Raw genomic sequence first — 19,528 nt, forward strand, 5'->3', positions numbered from 1 at the left:
CAGGAAAAAGAAGTCATAAAGGACTTATTAAAGTTGAACTATTCACATTCTTACATGGAAAAACAATAATTGTAACTTAGATTTTTCTCAGTATGAGGATAGTGGAAGAAAAAAATACATATATATGCATACATACATATATGTATAGGAGGGTGTATGTGTGTGTATATATGTGTATGTGTGTATATAGACAGAGGGCTCAGGATGAGTTGAAGATGAAGGGATGATATCTAAAAAATAAAATTAAGAGGTGAGGGACTAATATATTGGGAGGAGAAAGGGAGAGATAGAATAGGGTAAATTATCTCATATAAAAGAGGAAAGAGTAAGGGTGTCTAGTTGGCGCAATGAATAGAGCACTGGTCCTGGAGTCAGGAGAATCTGAGTTCAAATCTGGCCTCAGACATTAGCCATGTGACCTTGGGCAAGTCACTCAACACCAATTGCCCTGCCTTCCCTCCTCAAAAAAAAAAAAAAAAAAAAAAGACGCAAGAGAAAACTGCTACAATGGAGGGGAAGAGCAAGAAGGTGGAAGGGAATGAGTTAGCCTTACTCTCATTGACTTTGGCTTAAGGAGGAAATAACATATGCACTCAATTGGGAATCTTACCCTACAGGAAAGTAGGGGGGAAGGGCATAAGAGGGGGGACAATAGAAGGGATGGCAGATTGGGGAAGAGGGTAGTTAGAAGCAAACACTTTTGAAAATGGACAGGGTCAAAGAAGAAAATAGAATAAGTGGGGGGGCAGGATGGAGGAAAACATATTCTTTCACAATGTAACTACTATGTAAATGCTTTGCATAACTACACATATACAACCTGTATTGAATTGCTGGGAAAGAATCTGGAACTCAAAGTTTTAAAAACAAATGTTAAAAAAATGTTTTTTATATGCAACTGGGGAATAAGGGATACAGGCAATGGGGGGGCGGGGAGATGGGGGAGGATATAAGAGAGAACAGATTGGGGGCAGAGGTATTCAGTAGGCTTGATAATTGTGGGGTGGGGGTAGGGGAAAGATGGGAGAAAATGTGTAACGCAAAATCTTATGGAAATGAATGTTGGAGACTAAAAATAAACAAAATGAGTTTTTAAAAAGTTCATAATAATAAAACTAGCCAGCATTTAGTTAACATTTTGAAGTTTGCAGAGCACTTCACCAATATCTCATTTTATCTTCACAATAACCCTGGATATTAGGTAGCATTATTATCCCCAATTTACAGATGAGGAAACTGAGGCAGACCGGAACTCAGACTTTCCTGACTCCAAGTTTATTGTTTTATTCACTGTACCACCTCATTTTATATTATGTGGCTCTTTTAATTATAGATAAATTCATTCAAATTATTATTTAACCTATTTGTTAAGCAGACCAGATCTACTAGTATGCCTCCCTATGTGAACACCTCTGATTGAGCATTTTAAAGAAGAAAATGAATGTCCTCACATAACCAGACATATCATTTCTGTTGAGGCAACAGAAATTGATACCCACTTATTGTGTAACACGGGTAAATAACTTAGCACTATAGTCCCCTCTTTGACTTGAATGGAAAATAGTAGAGGAGATAACTAAGGAAACTTTCCCTCTCCTGTGGGCACAGGAGGATTAATCATTTTAGGAAACTTCATTTGATAGTACAAAATACTTGAGCTACATAATTTACCTGGGACACCTGATGTTTGATTTTAATTTCTCCTTAAGCCATATGTTCAACATCTTTGGAAGAGTAAAATACTTAAATCATTGAAAAGAGTGAATTATAAAATTAGAATTCAACATTTCTGATGACCCTAGCTTAGCTTTTACATTTTCTATAAATTATGATGAAAAACTTTAAGCATTGGATGATATTTAAGTTGTCACAGTGCTAGAAACTTTTTAAACAATCAAGATTTTAAAATATCTTGAAAATGTTAGTCTTTTTAAATGAATCTTTCAAGAAGTATACTTTGAAAAATATGTGCATTTTCAATCATTTAACCAATATCATACTATTTAAATTAATGTAATGCTGATTTCCAGTTTGGTGTAGAAATAAGACACCTAGGGCATGGATGCAGACTTTAAAATGCAATATAAATATATGTTTTCTCTTGAATGGACATATTTTATTTCTAAGATTCCTTTCAATTGGTCCATTCTGCAATTCTAGTGTTCCTGACTCAGTTGCCCTCATTTTCCTCTGTCATCTATAATTTTTTTCTTCAACTTGTTCTAGCCAACCTTAAAGATTTTGCTTCTGCAATAAAAAAAAAATCCTCATTCAAAAAACAAGAAGAAAAATAAAAAGGAAAGAAAGGGGAAAACTAGAAGAACGTATCCCACCAAATATTAAATGCCATTTTATTTTAAACCACCACTTTTGCATGAACTGGTCTGTGGAGTTTCAAAGCATCCCCTCCACCTGCAGTGCAGACCTGAAGGAAGAAATAAAGGCAGTTTGGTGGCCGGGTGCCTTTTCCTCTTCAAAAATAAAACTCTTTACAACATCTAAGACAAATGATACAAAAGTGAAAGGGCACTGATGCAAACTGGATAGGCTTACAGCATAATTGAATTAGGTCTTGTGTGCCACATATGATGACAAAGCTGGCCTCGGGCTGGGGCGTGCTGAATGGAGGGTGCCTGCCTGTCAATAAGGCTTCTTTAAACTGGTTAAATGCATCATCAGCGTGTGCAAAGCCCTTCTAGCTAACAGGTGGCTGAGAGTAAACCTCAGCTGGTGCCACACAGGGCTGTCGCATTGACCTTCTTTAGGATAATTTCAGGCCTCTTTAAAGAAAAATTTGTTACTGTACTTGGTGTAGTGGAAACAATTTGGGGATGAATAATTTCTTTTGGTCCCTGGAGGCACTGGTGACTCTCCCTCTCCCTTTTGCTCTCAGTCTCTCTCTCTCCCCCTCTCCTTCAGCTCTCTTTTTCTCGGTCTCTAGACTGAATTAACATAAAGGAACAGTGACAACAGCTAGCTGAAAAGCGTAGCTGGTGGGAGGATTAAGTATATCATTGAAAGGAATTATGTTGTAAATGACTGGGAGGGGTAGGGGCTTCTGTTCCTTAGTCCCATCTGGTCCTTGAAGAATACCTTGTTGTAATTACCCCAGATGGCTTTGTGCTACACTGAGTCTGGACAGCCAGGTGCCACTGTGCCCTGCTGGGTGTGATATTCATTGCTACATGCAGTGACAAAAATGGACTTTATTGAAACCTAATTTCTTCCAGGGTATTACACAAATATGAAATGAAGCTAGCTCATAGGGGGAAAAAAAGAGCTTTGTTTGTTCAGAACCAGAAACAGTCACACCTAAGATAAGGCAGCCTTGTTATTTTACTTTTAACAATTGTCTTTAAGGCATGAAATAATAGCAATTTACGATGCCAGATCCATCCAGTATTTTTTATGTCTTTGAAACACTAAAACTGATGCCAAGACTCACCCCCCTTTTATTTTTCCTTCAGAAATTTCATATACCTATTTGCTTGTTTTTTAAGTCATGTTTTCAGTATCATCTTAAGAACATCAATGCCATATTTTGGTATCCCGAGTCTGAAAATTAGGGAGACAATTTAAATATGGATGGCATTTATTGCAATGTAAAAAGGAAAAATTTCATAATAAAATGAAAATTAATAATTGGTTTGTTATTAACTTATGGGATACTTCTCAAATTATGTTTTACTTACTTTATTTGAAGGCAATTTCACTCCTAATTTTTCATTTCAAGACTTTTTTTCCCCTAAAGATAACACAAAAAAGTTTTTTTAAATATTAAAATCAGGGATAATTATGTTATTTGCAAGTTATATTCATTTTGATGCACTCAAATACATCAACTTCCTCATTCTAGATTGTATATTTCATAGTTTATAAATAATAAAACTGAACATTTCTTGGTTTTGTTAAACTTAAATACAAAATATCAATTTCTTACTTTCTGTAATAGAATGAATTTCTTTATTAGTTTTACCAAGTGATATTCAGGTTTTTGTCTTCAACTAAATCATGAATTCTCCAACTCATGATGGTTAAAGGAAAGGGGGGAAACCATATCATTTAATGTGGAAATCAAGCTTGGGAATTAGAATGAAAGACAGAAAATAAAAATAACTAGTACTTCTTCCCAATAAATGATATTGCCCTCAGTTCAAATAAACCAATGCAAACACCTCTGCCTTGCTATGAATGTTTCATTGAGTTATCTTTGAACAACATTTACTGAAATAGAACACTTTTGAAAAGAAAAAAGAACACACATACACATCAAGGCAATAAGAGGTGGAAAAAACCATTTCAGAAGATTCAGGATCAAATCTACTAGAGATCACCAAATAAAAGATTTTGGCTAAAGATATTTTTGATATAATTATGTGGGTGGGAGGGTAGGGGGTTGTATGGACTTGTAATTACCTTGGTGGAAGGAACTCAGGGTCAGCAGCTTTCTCCACCTATTCAGATTAGCAGCCTCAGTGCAATTGAAAGTCCTCAGCCCAAGGGCCAAGAGGTTAAATTAATTTGCTCAGGTCACAAAACCAGGTTGCTCACATCATAAGACTAAGACTTGAACTTCACCAGCAGAAGCAAGTCGAACTCCAAGGTTACCTCTCAATTCACTATGATTTTATCTGTCTGTCTCTATACCTGTCTCTGCCTACCTCTGTGTCTCTCTACAGTATCTGTCCCCCCCCACAATTCTTTCCCCTCAAGGACCTTGAGTATTAGAGTAATTCAACAAAGATCAATCAACAAACATTTACGAAGTTATTATGTGGCACTACCCTAATAATCACTGAAGATACAGAAAAAGGAAAATCATGATTGTATTTTATCCTCAAGATAAGGAGGAGCTATCACTTTTTTTTTTAAGTTGCCAATGTTTTACTTTAAGAAATGTTCTTTGGCAACTGTGTGAAAGATGGATTCCAGAGAGAAGACTAGAGTAAGGGAGACCTATTAGAAGACTGTTAAAAAAAAACCCAGGCAAGAGGCAAGGATATTAAATGAGTTCATTCACAGTGAGAATAGAAGTGAGATTTCAGAGCTACCATGAAGGCACAATAAGACTGCTGTTCTGGATGGAGGAGATAAAGGAGGAAAGAGCCTTACAAGTGACTAGGAGCTCTCCAGCTTGGATCAGCTGAAACAGGGAGATTTAAAAAGGGATGGATTAGGGATAGGGATGAGAATGATGTAGTTTTCCTTTGGTCAGCATCCAATTGTTGATGCCCTTTGAGGTGTAAGTCAAGTATGTAGGTGAAGAACTCTGATAGGTAGACATTATAACAAGACCTTTAGAGCATTCTCAGATTGTCAAATAGAAAGGCACCAAAGAGGCTTTGCCCACTCATGTCCAAATCAGTTAAGATGGAGGCACTCTGACTTCCCTATGACATGAGTGGGACTAGCCTCCTTTGACTGTTAGTTAATCAGAATGTATCTTAAAACTTGGTAAGACCAAGGAAATAGTGAGCTCTCTCTTGATTTCTGGAACAAGCTTTTTCCTATGAACTCCTTTGACAACATCCAGAGGTTGAAAAGCATAGTACATACACTGTGGGTGCCAGTGAGAGAAGAAAGTCACCTTCTCCTCTACTTTGACTCTGAGAGATGGGTTCAAAACTATTTGTTTCTACTCTGTGTCATTTGTCTTTCTCAACTTCATGTTCAGATGCTGGTAATGATCCCCAGTGACACAGGAGTTAATACTATGGTGAATTTGGGGCCAGGATTAGAAACAGTATAGTTGTAAGGGTTATGGGATTTAAAGATCTCCCATGCCCCATGGACGTGCTGACATAGCAGAGCAAGAGAAAGTGAAAAGCCGAGCTAACGGTCCTGCGGTTGGCGGTTGGTGGTGGTTGCGGTTGCCTTTTTTTTTTTTTTGAGTTAGGACCCCTGCTGAGCACTGCCAGGGGCCGGAGCTGCTGGGAGCAGGACTTTCTGCTAAGGACTCCTGCTGAGCACTGCCGGGGGGCCGGAGCTGCTGGGAGCGCGCTGGGTGGTTGCTGTGAGTGGGGAGAGGAGGACCTTTGCCTGAGGTAGCCTGTTCTGTTTTAAAGGCTTGAAAATGTGGGTGCTTTCTACTTTATCTACCTGTGCCAATGTCATAACTACTCTGATGGCTTTCACTTTCTGGTTTTGGGACTCAGTCTTTTGGTATCTTAATAAATTTTCTAGTTTATTTCCCCATATGGCAAACCTGACGTATTTTGTGATGGATAATTATATCAGCATATTTGTAATCTCTATAGGCATTGTGAATATGGCATTGCTGATACAATAGTGCAGTTGACCAGCTTGGCAAGGAAGCCCAGAGAAGCCAGGGTACCTGGGACTTGAGTGCAAAAAGGGGTTTGGGGTTTATTACTACTCTACAAGAATTAAGCTAAGCTGTGAACCCAATCCCCTCCTCAGAGACTGAGGGAGGGCTAAGGGTTAGAGGTATTAATCTCCCTTGTGTTTGAAGAAGGGAGTTTATATATTCATGAACATATCTCTTGAAACAAATATTCTCTTGTAAAAATTAATCTAAATGGTAGTGGCTAAATGGAATTGAGGTACAGGGAACTAAATTTACAATTGGAGACTAGAGTCATTTACAGAAAGGAAAGGACGGAGGGAGGGAGGGAGGAAGGAAGGAAAGAAGGAAGGAAGGAAGGAAGAAGGAAGATAGACTTTGAGAATCTTAACTATCAACAATTTCATTATTTTCCCCCATATTTCGTCATAATAATGATAGGTAACATCTACATAGTGACTACTATGTGCCATACACCATGTTAAGCACTTTCCAATTACTATCTTATTTGTTCCTCAAAATGACCCCAGGAAGAAGGTGCTATTATTGTCCACATTTTGCAGATAAGAAAACTGAGGTAAACAGATATTAAGTGACTTGACCTGGGTCACATAGCCAATAAGTGCCTGATATTTGATTTGGTCTCAGATCTCCATGATTCTAGGCCAGGTATGCTATCCACTGTGCCACCGAGGTATTAACTAAACTAAAAATGTATATCAACATACTTTGTGACTAAAGAAAGAATTTTTAAAAATATTTAATCTCAAAGTGTAATGGCAAGCACAGAAATATTTCATACCTTGTTTCAGCTATTGAATTAACACCTTGTTTCACTTCAAGTTTCTTTTGAGCTTTGTATCAAGTTTGGTAAAAACAGAATGTGTGAACCGCACAACTTGTGAACCCTAGAACTCATGAACATCTGCAACAGGAAGGGGAGGAACTAATGACCATACATAAGGAAAGGCCCAGGCTAGAGACAGAAAAACTGAGAAGAGAACTCTTGTGGTGGCAGAGTCAAGAAGGAGAAGACTTGTCGTATCCTGGCACTCTGTTTGTCTGCACTGTCTGTGTTGATGTTTGTTTGTGATACTTTATACAGAAGTCCTAGGACCTTACTGGAAGCCCTGAAAGAGGATTTTTTCTAGTTGTATGTTTACAGAAGTCCTGGAGGAGGGTTTTGGAGGTCCTGGGACTTTACTGATGATTTGTGCTGACCTCTTGGACCTTGTTTGTGGGTCTGTGTTGATTTCTATGTTGATGATTTGTGTTGAGTTCTCAGACTTTGTTGGTAGGTCTGAGTTGATTTTACAGACAGGTAGTGAATTGATGATGGTGCCAGCTATGTGAATGAATATTATTGTGGCTCTGTCAATCTTTATATTCCCAGAAACAGGAAGTGTGAAGAACTTGAGGTGGAGTGGACACTGTGAACTTCATTACGGAATGGGAACTGGACAAAGAACTGGACAAGGAACTGAGAGCTCCCTGCCTTTGAAACCAGGTCACAGTTGGAGCTGGGGCCATGGAAGAGGAACCATGGCAGCTGAGAACCAGTCTCAAGTCAAGCTAAAAGAAGACTTTACTTGAATACTGTGTACTGACTGAGAAGATTATGGTTTACTGTGACCTAGGGGTGGAGAACTTTGACTTTTGTACTTTGTGATTTAATTAAGGATTTTGTGATTGACTAAATGAATTTACTTTGTTGAAAACCATGTGACCCCTTTGGTGAAAACTATGTGGCCATTTTAGTGATAAGTTGTTGAGTTATGACATGGTAAATGCTGTAGTTTGATTTTCTGTGATAAGTTGTAACATTGTGAATGCTGTATTTTGATTTTCTATGAATATTTTGCTCTGATTTGTTATTGAATAAACAGAGAGTTTGTTATACTATGTAATCAGAACCTTGAAAGCTATTCACAGCAGCAGTCCTCTGGAAAGCTGCTCATGCCTGGCTTTACACAAAGACAGACATAATCTAGCACTTTTCTCTCCTAAAATCATATTATTATAATTCCCTACAACAATAATGGTCTTGTAATCCAATGTCCCACCATATACAACATTTCTAGTAAATGGATACACAACCTTAGTTTGAACATTTCTAGTAATGAGGAATTAGTTCACTACTTCACCATATCGCTCTTTCCATGTTTAGATAGCTCTAGCTGTTACAAAACTATATTAAGTCAAAATTGTTCTCCTTGGATATTGCATTCTTTCTTCTGAAAATGACAAAGTTTTCCCCTAAATATCTTTCGATTGATATATCTAATTCCTCATTTTCCATTTTCTTTCTTTCTCCATCCTTCTGTTTTTACTGTCTCCTTGTTCAGCAAAAATCACCTTTGCATTTTCATTTAGAACTCTTGTTTTAAATTTACCTTGGGTTGGCAGAAATCTGCCCATCTTAAAATTTTTCAATTATTTCCAAATGTTGATATACTCAGGTTAAAATGGAGTCGTTTGGTCATGATTCTCTCTTCCTCTTCCTGCTTTCATCTTGGTACAGTCGATACACTTCAGTAAATATTTCTTAAGCAACCTGCAATATGGAAGCTGCTGATCTTACAAAAATGAAATATAGTCTCTTCTTTCAAAGACTATTCCATCTGAATCTAACATTGAAATTCAAACTATCATCATTGTGCAAATATTATCTCCTCCACGATGGCTCCCCCAGTCTCCCCAGGCAGAAATATCTTTATCTCCTTATGATCCACAGATTACTTTATTTGTGCCTGCCTGTGTATTGTAATAATGAATTCGGCCTTGTATTGTAAATATTTCTGTAAATTTATTTGGCTATTAGATTCTAAGCTCGCTGGGGCAGAAAAACAAAACAAACTACATCTTTCATAATATATTCTCCCTTCAAGTACTTAATAGAGTACCTTACAATTAATAAAATATTACATATTTATTTATGTTTTTGCTTTTTGGAGGGGGGAAGATAGGGCAATTGGGGTTAAGTGACTTGCCCAAGGTCAAAAGGTTAGTTTTTTGTGTTAAGTGTCTGAGGCCAGATTTGAACTCAGGTCTTCCTGACTCCATGGCCAGTGCTCTATTCAATGTGCCACTTGTTACATATTTATTGAATGAATGAATATACTTGTATCCATTTTAGGTGGTCATTTAAGGTCTTCATAGAGGTTGGATCAGCCTATTCTTAGTGTCAAATAGGAAAATCTAGAAAGCCATTTTGGTCTCCCTAACACTGCTAATAACTTTGGAAGGTCAAGAGTTGTAAAATGTCCTTTGTGTCTTTGAGAAAACTTTTCTTTTCTATTAGACTTTAAATAAGACTTAAGAAAAAACTTAACTCAACATTTCCTGAATGAATATGTGTACTACTGTTCCACACGACCTAGGGACTCCACAAGTAGGGGAAAGAGGAAGAGACAAATAAGTGTGACAGGGAAACTACCAAAAATGTTTTCCTGTTCTCTTAGATGCCAACAATGAATTTGTTGTTGTTGTTGCTATTATTTAGTCATTTCAGTCATATCTGAGTCTGCATAGCCTCATTTGGAGTTTTCTTAGCAAAGATACTAGGGCAGTTTGCTATTTCTCCAGCTCATTTTACAGGTGAGGAAAATGAGGCAAACTGAATGTAATAACAATGCAATATCCACAACGCCCATGGTGCTTATGAATTTGTTACTATACTTATGAATCACAAAATGTAACAGGCTCTCCAAATGGAGGACGGAACCAAAGCCTTTATTCAAATACCAGAAAACCGAGTCCCAGAAACAGAAACTCAAAGTCATTACAGTAACCACAAAGTTGGTATAAGTGGTTAATGCAGTGAACACCCACATTTCCAAGTCTTCACAACAGAACAGGTTCCCTCAAGCAGGGACCCTCCTTTCTCACTCATGGTAGCTCCTCAGCCTGGTTCTAGGAAGCTCTCAGTAGAAGTTCCCAGAAGAAAAGTCTCAGCAGAAGCTCCATTCTGAAAATCTAAATCACTTTCTCCAGCCTGGGCCTCTCCTCAGCCTCCAAGCAGTTTGCTCCAAGAAGTTCTGACTCTCCAGCTTGTGCTAATACCTTATATAATGTATTAGCTCCTCCCTGTCCCACCCTTTTCTGTTCTGTCAGCAATAGGAGTTCATACCTTCTGTTTCTTAACAGAGGCTTGATATAATTAACTTGAAACTAAGTGCTAAGTACTTGTCTACTTGCCAATACAAGGTCATGGAAGATCTTCAAATACCATTAACATCAAACAGAATTAAGTGACTTTTCCAGGATCACATGGGTAAGTGTAAGTAGTAAGTGTCTGAGGCCAGATTTGAACTCAGGAAGATAAGTCTAACTGACTCCAGGCCTGGCACTTTATCCATCATGCCACCTAACTGTCCCATCTAAAAAAGAATAAGCTAATACTATCCACAAGTCATAAGATCACAAATTTAGAGCTTGAAGGGACCTCAGAGGCCATCAAGTCCTACCCCATATAGTGGCAACCACACCAGCATACCCAGTATGGCCTCTGGCACAGGTTCTTAGACCTGCTTTACTAGGTAAGTTAGCCATTTAGAGGTCAACAATCTTTTTAAATTACATTCACTAATTGAGGGGAAAAGTCAGCACCCTGAACTTCAGAGAAAATATAAGCAGAGAAATAAAGACCAACAGACAGGGGTCTGACTGCCTGAATCAACTGCACACTTTACATATACCCTGGATTTAGAGAACCTTTACATCTGTGCAGTCAGAGAGCTCTGATCATATATGGTGTCTCAGAATCTCAACCAGAGAATCACAATATCCTTCTTACAAGCAAGCCCCCAAAGCAAAATACCAACTCAGAGTATATATACACTTCTCAGAACCAGAAGGCATCACAACCCTCATGACTCAGTGCCTATTTTAGAAATTAGCAAAAGGTGTGGAAGCCTTCCTCTAAGCAAGCCTCCCTTAAGCAAGCTTTGCTTAACGGGCTCCACCTGAGACCTATTAAGGGATGGTGAAGATCTTAAATCCCATTAACATTATACCTCCTACTTTGACAATTAGGAATCTGAGAAAAGGAAAAGTTTGCTGACTTAACCATGGTCACACAGATTCTGTCCAAAGAAGAATTTGAAACTTCCTAATCCCAGGTCCAAACTCTAGGTATTATTCCACATTGGCTATACAAAAGACTTCAACACCTGATATTCCCAGTTGGTCTTTAAGAAGCCAAAGAAAATTTACAAAGAAGTCAAGAAAACATGGACATTTCTCAACATGTGTATTATTTATCATGCATGCTTTCTTTTTTTTGTCTTTTTTTGGGGGGAGGAGGGAAGGCTAGGTAATTGGGGTTAAGTTAATTGTCCAGGGTCACACAGCTAGTAAGTGTGTTAAGTCTCAGAGGCTAGATTTGAACTCAGGTCCTCCTGACTCCAGGGCTGGTGCTCTATTCACTGTACCACCTAACTGCCCCCTAATACATGACTTCTTGAAATGAAAATTTATTGTTACATATTTTGAATCCTCTCTGATGTTCTGCTATGCACGACATGCTTTTTATTCCCTTTCTTACTTAGTATTTAAGTTCCAATATTTAAGTTTATAATATGTTTTTGTTTCTTTTTTTCTATTCTGTGTTTGTGTTCTGGCATTTGAATATCTAAAATATTTTTATGAGAAAAAAAAGAAGCCAAAATGCTTGATTGGGGCCTAAAGGGATGAAGTTTGGAGGAAAATGAGCTAACTACAGTAAACACTGTATGTTTATGTTTATGAGATTTGTGATCCAAGTTCAAATCCACAATTAGGATTTTTCTTTCCCATTTGGGACTGGAAGACTTGGGGGTTATAACTGGGCATTTGCAATGTATGCATTACTTTGCCCTACTTGCTGCCACAACACCAAGTAGCCCATCAAAATGGGGAGAGCTGCTGTTTAACCTTCCAGTTTTTAAAATAAGTCAATAAAGTTTTTTTATCTGTTTCTTCTTTCATAACTGTGACTAATATGGAAATATTTTAACATGATAGCACATGTATAAACTGTATAGAACCACAGAATCGGGAGGGAAGAGAGGGAGAAAAAATTTAGAAATCAAAATCTTATAAAAATGAATGCTAAAATTTTTCTTGACATGTAACTGGGGGAAAAAATAAAACACTGTAAAACATTTTTTAAAGGGATAGTAGTCATAAACTTAAAAAAATAAAAAGAAGTTGAGAAATATAGGAAATTTGAAGAAACAAACAAACCAAAAAAGAAGTTATTATAGGGTAACCCAATCATTTCTTCTCTGCATTGTATCCTGACATTTTCATCTATACAAGCACACTTCCAGAATGTGTAAGGCAAATTCAGTTTCAAAGATTCAGTCAAGTTCAAAGATCCCTAATCACATATAAAATGAGAAAAGCCTAAATGCAAGGGGCCAGAATATTGAAGACCACAAACAACAAAAGTTAGAGTGAAAAGAGAAGTAAGAAGGAAAAGTAAGAATTAACATTTTACTGTCATGCTTTTTTTAATTAAGTAGGCCATAGAGCTTTAGTTCCCCCACAAAGCAGTTGTGGGGAGAGGCTTGTATTGATCCTGAGTACACTTGTCTTACAGAAGTAGAGCCTAAGAACAGGGCAAAGGAAAATAAAAGAAGGGGAACAGCTGGGAAAACACTGCCAGCAGGGATTATAAATTACATTCAGTCAACTTTTATTAAGTACCTACTAAGTGTAGCTATGGTCAAGCCCCCTTCTCCACAAATGCAGGCTCACACAAACCAGGTTCAATTCTGGGGGCTGCCCTCAAAGGGCCAATTTCTCTCCTGGACTCATTGCCCAGATTTGGGTTTGATTACATTTTCTCCAAAGTAGGGAACAGACCCACCAGTTCTCATGCAAGTACTCAAGGTACAATATGACTATGAAGTTTAGGATGGCCTTTATTTATCCTCAGTCACCTGAATCCTTTCACTTCAGTCTCACCCAACAACTTTTAACTTAGATCAGCGACCATGCTCTGAGAGTTTTAACTTTTCATCTCTGAAACTTCTGTTCCTGGGTCCTGTTTTGGTGACTTTCACCTATCTTGGTAGTTCAGAAAGACCCTACTATGTTTCGCTTTATTCTTACTCCATGGCTATCTCAACAATATCACCACCGAATTGTTGCAATATGTGAATGCACTCATCTTCAAGTTATCAAACCATGATCAAATCAGCTCTTCCATTGTTGCTGTAAAAGTGTGTCAATTCACTCCCCTAAGAGTAGAATGGTATACACTCACCACTTTATCTTTTAAGATGCTTAAAATGAATTTTTGTTAATATAATTTGCTTTTTATATTGCCATAATTTCCTCCAGTATCCCCACAGAGAGCTATCTCATATAACAAGTAATTCTTTTAAAGACAAAAACAGAAAAAAGTCATCATAACTGTTTAATAGATGAAAGAAGTCTGTGGGGTAAATGTACCATATGAAACTTGTGGATCTCCAACTTCTGCAGTGGAATTGGGCAGGGGGAGGGACTTCTTATTTTGGTAGACATACCTGTTCATAATTTTACAACATTCACTTTGTTTTGCAGTTATTCTTTGCAGTTGTACTCTTTGGAATCATTTTACATAATTGTTTTTTTTTTATTTTATTCTGCATCAGTTCATATGGATCTGTCCATATGTCTCTCTATTTATCATAGTCATCATTTCTTACATTGTAGTAACATTTCTTTATGTTAATGGACCGTAATTTGTTTAGCCATTCCCTGATCAAGAGAGGCTTGCTTTGTTTCCAATAATTTAGTATCAGAAATAGTATTGCTATAAATATTTTGGTATATGCAGGGAGTTTCTTCTTATCAATGGTTATTTTGGGTATAAAGGAAGGAGATTGTAGCATTTATCAAGTGCCTATTACATATCAGCTACTGTTGAGTACTTTACAAATATTATCTCATTTGATCTTCTCAATAACCCAGAGAGGTATATGCTGTTATTATCCCATTTCAGTTCAGGAAACTGAGGCAGACAACAGTTACATGAATTGCCCTGGGTCCCACACTTAGTATGCATTTGAGTCTGGATTTGAACTCAGGTCTTCCTCTCCCCAAGCCCAGCCCTCTTTCCATGGTACCACCTAGCTGCTCTAGGCTATAATCCTAGTAGCAGAATCTCTGGGTCAAAGGGTATGGAGATGTTAGTGATTTTATTTGAATAATTCAAAATTGATTTCCAAAATGTTTGCACTGAAGATCATAGCTCCACCAACAATGCACTAGTATGTATCTTCCCACAATCCCTCCAACATTGGCTATTCTCATATTTTAAGATCTGTACCAGTTTGAAGAATCCCTAGATTTCTTTTTCTTAAATTGATTTGTTGTTTTCACATTGCAAACATTTACAAATCCCTCCCTCCTCTCTGTGCTTGTAATAAAGTAAAATACTTAAGGAAACTAATAATACAGTGATGTAAAGTCAAGCATGAGCAGCTTTCCAGAGGACTGCTGCTGTGAACAGCTTTCAAGATCCTGATTACACAGTATAGTGAACTCTCTATTCAGTAACAAATCAGAGCAAAACATTAACAGAAAACAAAGTACAGCATTCAGAATGTTATAACTTCAGAACTTATCACTAAAATGGACACATAATTTTCATCAAAGTGGTCACATATTTTAAGCAAAACATAAATTCATTTAGTAAGTCCTTCATTTAGGCAAGCCTCCTTAATTGACACAAAGTAAAAAGGTCGAAGTCCTCCACCCATGGAGTGAAATCAAGTTACAATATCATTAGTCACTACTCAGTACCCTCTTAAAGGGTAGTGGAAAGTACAAAGGCTATCCACCCCTAGGTTACAATTAAGTTACAATATTATCAGTCAGCATTAAATACCCAAGGAGAGGTCTTTTATCTTGACTTGAGACAGGTTCTCAGCTTCCATGGTTCCTCTTCCATGGTCCCAGCTCCTACCTGAATCTACCAAACTGTCACCTAGGTTCAAAGGCAGGCAGGCAGCTCCCAGTTCCTTGTCCCATTCCCATTTCATATTGAAGCTCACAGTGTCCAATCCACCTCAAGTCCTTTACAGTTTCTGTTGCTGGGAAGACAAGGCTTAACAAAGCCACAATAACATTCATATACATTGCTGACATCCTCATCAATTCACTTTCTGCCTGTGAAATCAACATAGACCCAAAACAGACAGACAAAGTACCAACACCACAGTCATACTTCCTCTGGCAGCTCTGGCTTGTACTTAGAAGTTCTCAGCAGAAGTTTTTGCTGGCTCTCAGAAGAAACTCTGACACCATAAGCTCCATTTTCAAAATCACTTTCTCCTCAATGTTTTGGCTGGTTCTGGAAGAAACTCTGCCACCATAAGCTTCATTCTCAAAATCAAAATCACTTTCTCCAGCCTGGGTCTCTCCTTCTCAGTCTCCACACAGCTTGCTCCAAGAAGTTCTGGCTCTAAACTTGTGCCCTTTCCTATATAAGGTATTAGCTCCTCCCTGATCCAGGCTTCTTGTAACATCAGGAAGCCAATCCCACTGTAGGATTCACAAGTTCTGGCTTTTAATACTTGAGACAAGGTGTTAACTACTTCTATGTTAATTAAATAGCTTAAATAAGGTGTTAACTACTTCTGTTTCTTAATGAACTTGAAACAAGGGGCTAAGTACCTGCCAATACAAGGGGATCTTCCAATTCCATTACCATTACAAGTGACTTCATCTAACAGGGCATGTAACATTCCTTGTCTGTAGCAACCTCTCCCCTACCCACACCTCTCTATTCAAACAAATGATTAAAAGAAGTCTATTCAGAAATGGAATAATAAGTTGGGATATAGGAATATAATGAAATGCTATTATGCTATTTCAGGCATGAGAATCTTTCCTTTTAGGCCACCTATTCTAATAATGCCATGTATTTCTCCTCAAGTAACTATCACAACGGAATGGAGAAAAATCCCTACCATCCCTTTACTTTAGCCCAGGAAAAAAAAGTACAGAAAAAACAAAAAGGAAGTAATTAAGGGAAAATAGAGACTCACTTTTACAGACTGCAGAAAGAGATGGAAGATTCTCAGTCATTAGGAGATGACTTTAGTCAGCATTGGTGGGTATGCTTATATTCTATAAGGTAGTGTATTTCTGTTGGCTCCAAACAAAGGCCATGTCCTATGATTTCATCATTTTGAATCTTAAAAATCCTCAAATTGATCAATGATTCCCCTGAACATTTCCATCCTCTTCTCACCATGCCCCCTTTCCATACAAGCCAAAGACTGCTTTGTACGTTGTAAATACAAATACAAAAAAAAGTTCTCGAGCCTAATAGAGATTCTTTACAAGCCTCCATACAAAAAAAGAGGAGACATTTCCTATGGCAGCTTCAGTAAGATCTGGGTTCAAGTCTTGCTTCTGACATATACTGGCCACAACCCTAGAAGGGACACTTAATTGCTTAGTACTCCAGGCAACTCTTTTATAAAACAATCCCCAGTCCCATTGCAAAAAGGAGTTTCTCCACTGGAACTTCTCCAAATCAATAAAATCATGGGTCTAGACCAAAAATTCTTCCCTCCTCTACAAAAAAAAGAAAAAGAAAAAAGAAAACACAAGGTTTGTGCCATACATCTCAAAGTTGTTCTAAAGCACAATAGAAATTAATGTACCCTTCCCCCCAAAAAAACCCCAAATTTACTAGTGCATTGTATTTGATCATTTTCTCTAATGACAGAGCATCTGAATACACAATAGATGCAGTAATAGTAGAGAATTTGAATACATTATACAGTATCAACTATGCCTTGAAGGAAAACATAGCCACATGATAAACTATTTATTTGAATTTAACTGTTTTCTGAGAGTAAGTCATAGATCAAACAGATACTTTACTTTCTTAGAGTAAGCACTAAGCCTTCATTCACTAATATTAGAGATGAAACTTTCATATAATATAATATAGATTTATTTATCTCATAGAAAGGATTATAAAGGACATTGTCCATCTTAGTGAGAGTTGTAACTCTGCTGTGAATCCTAGGTTTGCCCCACATAACCTTTACGAAAATGATCAAACTAAACTGATATGTTCCAGGAAATGCATTAAACAAGCAGATCTTTTGATCTTAAATGAGTTGGATTAAAGTGTTTTCATTGGTCTGAAAATTTTGTTCATTTTTTTTTTATTCAGCAGAGTTAGTATGGCAGATTTTTCATATAGTTCTTGCTGGTAGGAGTTTCTACTCAGATTGTTGAATAGAGTCACTTTAATGTTATTGCCACTCTTCATTCTCATGGATGAAGCTATCAGAGTCTACTAAATGTGATGTCTGTCCATCTTTTTGTCTAAAACAAACGAACTTAAAAAAAATAACTTCCACATGCTCCTGTCTGCCAGTGGTGTCCTTAAGTGACTGTGATCTCTTCCACTGAGATATGGTGTGTAAAAAATAAAATGGGGATAAATAGCTATGGAAGTGATGGAATTGTTAGGGAAGATTTAAGAGGATTAGTAAAAGCAATAGAAAAGTGAACAACTGTTATGGCACAGTAATAGCACATGCCATGCATGTTTCTACCAGTTTTGCTGTTGTTGTTGAGTCCTTCAGTCATGTCCAACTCTTTGTGATCCCATGGACCATAGCAAACCAACCCCTTTTATCCTCCACTATCTCCCAAAGTCTGTCCATGCTCATGCTCATTGCTTCTATGGCACTATCTATCCAGCTTGTGCTCTGTCATCCCTTTCTCCTTTTGTCACTGATCTTTCCCAACATCAGGGTCTTTTCCAATAAGTCCTGTCTTCTCATTATATGGTCAAAATTTTAAGCTTCAGATTCAGTATTGGAGCTTCCATTAATTTCTTTAAGTATTGACTAATTTGATCTTTTCATTATCCAATGGACTATCAAAAGTCTTCTCCAGCACAATTCAAAAGTGTCACTTCTGCAGTACTCAGCCTTCCTTATAGTCCAACTCGCACAGCCATACATTGCTACTGGAAATAGCTTCAACTATACAGACTATGCAGATGTTTGTCAGCAAGGTGATATCTCTATTTTTTAGTATGCTATCCAAATTTGTCATAGGTTTCCTTCCAAGGAGTAAGCAACTTTAAATTTCATGGCCGCAGTCATCATGTGGAGTGATTTTTGAGCCCAATAACATACAATTTGACTGCTTCAATTTCTTATCCCTCTATTTGCCAGGAAGTGATGTGACCAGTTGCCAGGATCTTTGTTTTGCTTTGTTTTTAATGTTAAGCTTCAGGCCAGGTTTTACACTTTCCTCTTTTATCTGCATCAACACTTCTTAATTCTTTTTCACTTTCTGCCATTACAGTTGTATTGTCTTCTTATCTGAGATGGTTGATGTTTCTCCTGGCCACGTCAATTACAACTTTTGATTTACCTAGCCTAGCATTTTGCATAGTGTACTCTGCTTGTAAATTAAATAAAGTGACAATAGACAACCTTCCTATACTCCTTTCCCAACTTGAAATTATTGGCATAGTGAGTGCAGCACTTTAATAGCATCATCTTTTAGGATTTTATTGTTAGCAATACTTCGTAAAGACTGTTGACTTCATTCTCCAAAATATCTGGCTCTAGATTGGTAACCACAGTATTGTGCTTATCAATGATGTTAAGATCTTTCTTGTATAGTTCTTCTGTATATTCTTGCCACCTCTTTTTAATCTCTTCTACATCTGTTAAATCCCTACTATTTTTATTTTTTTCACAACCAATTTTTGCATAAAACATTCCCTTGATATCTCTAATATTTCTTAAAGACATCTCTTGTCTTTCCCATTCTATTTCTTTGCATTTGCAGTGAATAGAGCACTGGCCCTGGAGTCAGAAAGACCTGAGTTCAAATGTGACCTCAGACACTTGACACACTTACTAGCTGTGTGACACTGGGCAAGTCATTTTAACCCCAATTGCACTGCCTTCCCCCCCAAAAAGAAAAAGAAAATGTTCTTATCCTTCCTTGCTATTCTCTGGAATTTGGCATGCATTTGAGTATATCTTTCCCTTTCTCCTTCCTCTTTTTCTTTCCTTCTTTCCTCAGCTCTTTGTAAAATCTTATCAGACAGCCATTTTACTTTCTTGCGTTTCTTTTTCTTTGGAATGTTTTGTTGTTGTTCTTGATGTTGCTTCCTCTTTTATAATATTGTGAACATCTGTCTGCATATATCTGTTCTCTTTTATAATATTGTGAACATCTGTCTGTATATATACC

The 19,528-nt window shown here is 37.4% G+C and overlaps 1 pseudogene; it reads left to right on the forward strand.

The window, feature by feature from the left end:
• Positions 1-5,780: 5,780 nt before the first annotated feature.
• The window catches only part of LOC138166816 (cyclin-Q-like), a 16,182-nt pseudogene continuing 2,434 nt past the window's right edge, over positions 5,781-19,528 (forward strand).

Source organism: Petaurus breviceps, unplaced genomic scaffold (genome assembly GCF_028583685.1).
Source record: "Petaurus breviceps papuanus isolate PSGF00001 unplaced genomic scaffold, PetGlider_PUasm1.0 226, whole genome shotgun sequence".
Lineage (NCBI taxonomy): Eukaryota > Metazoa > Chordata > Mammalia > Diprotodontia > Petauridae > Petaurus > Petaurus breviceps.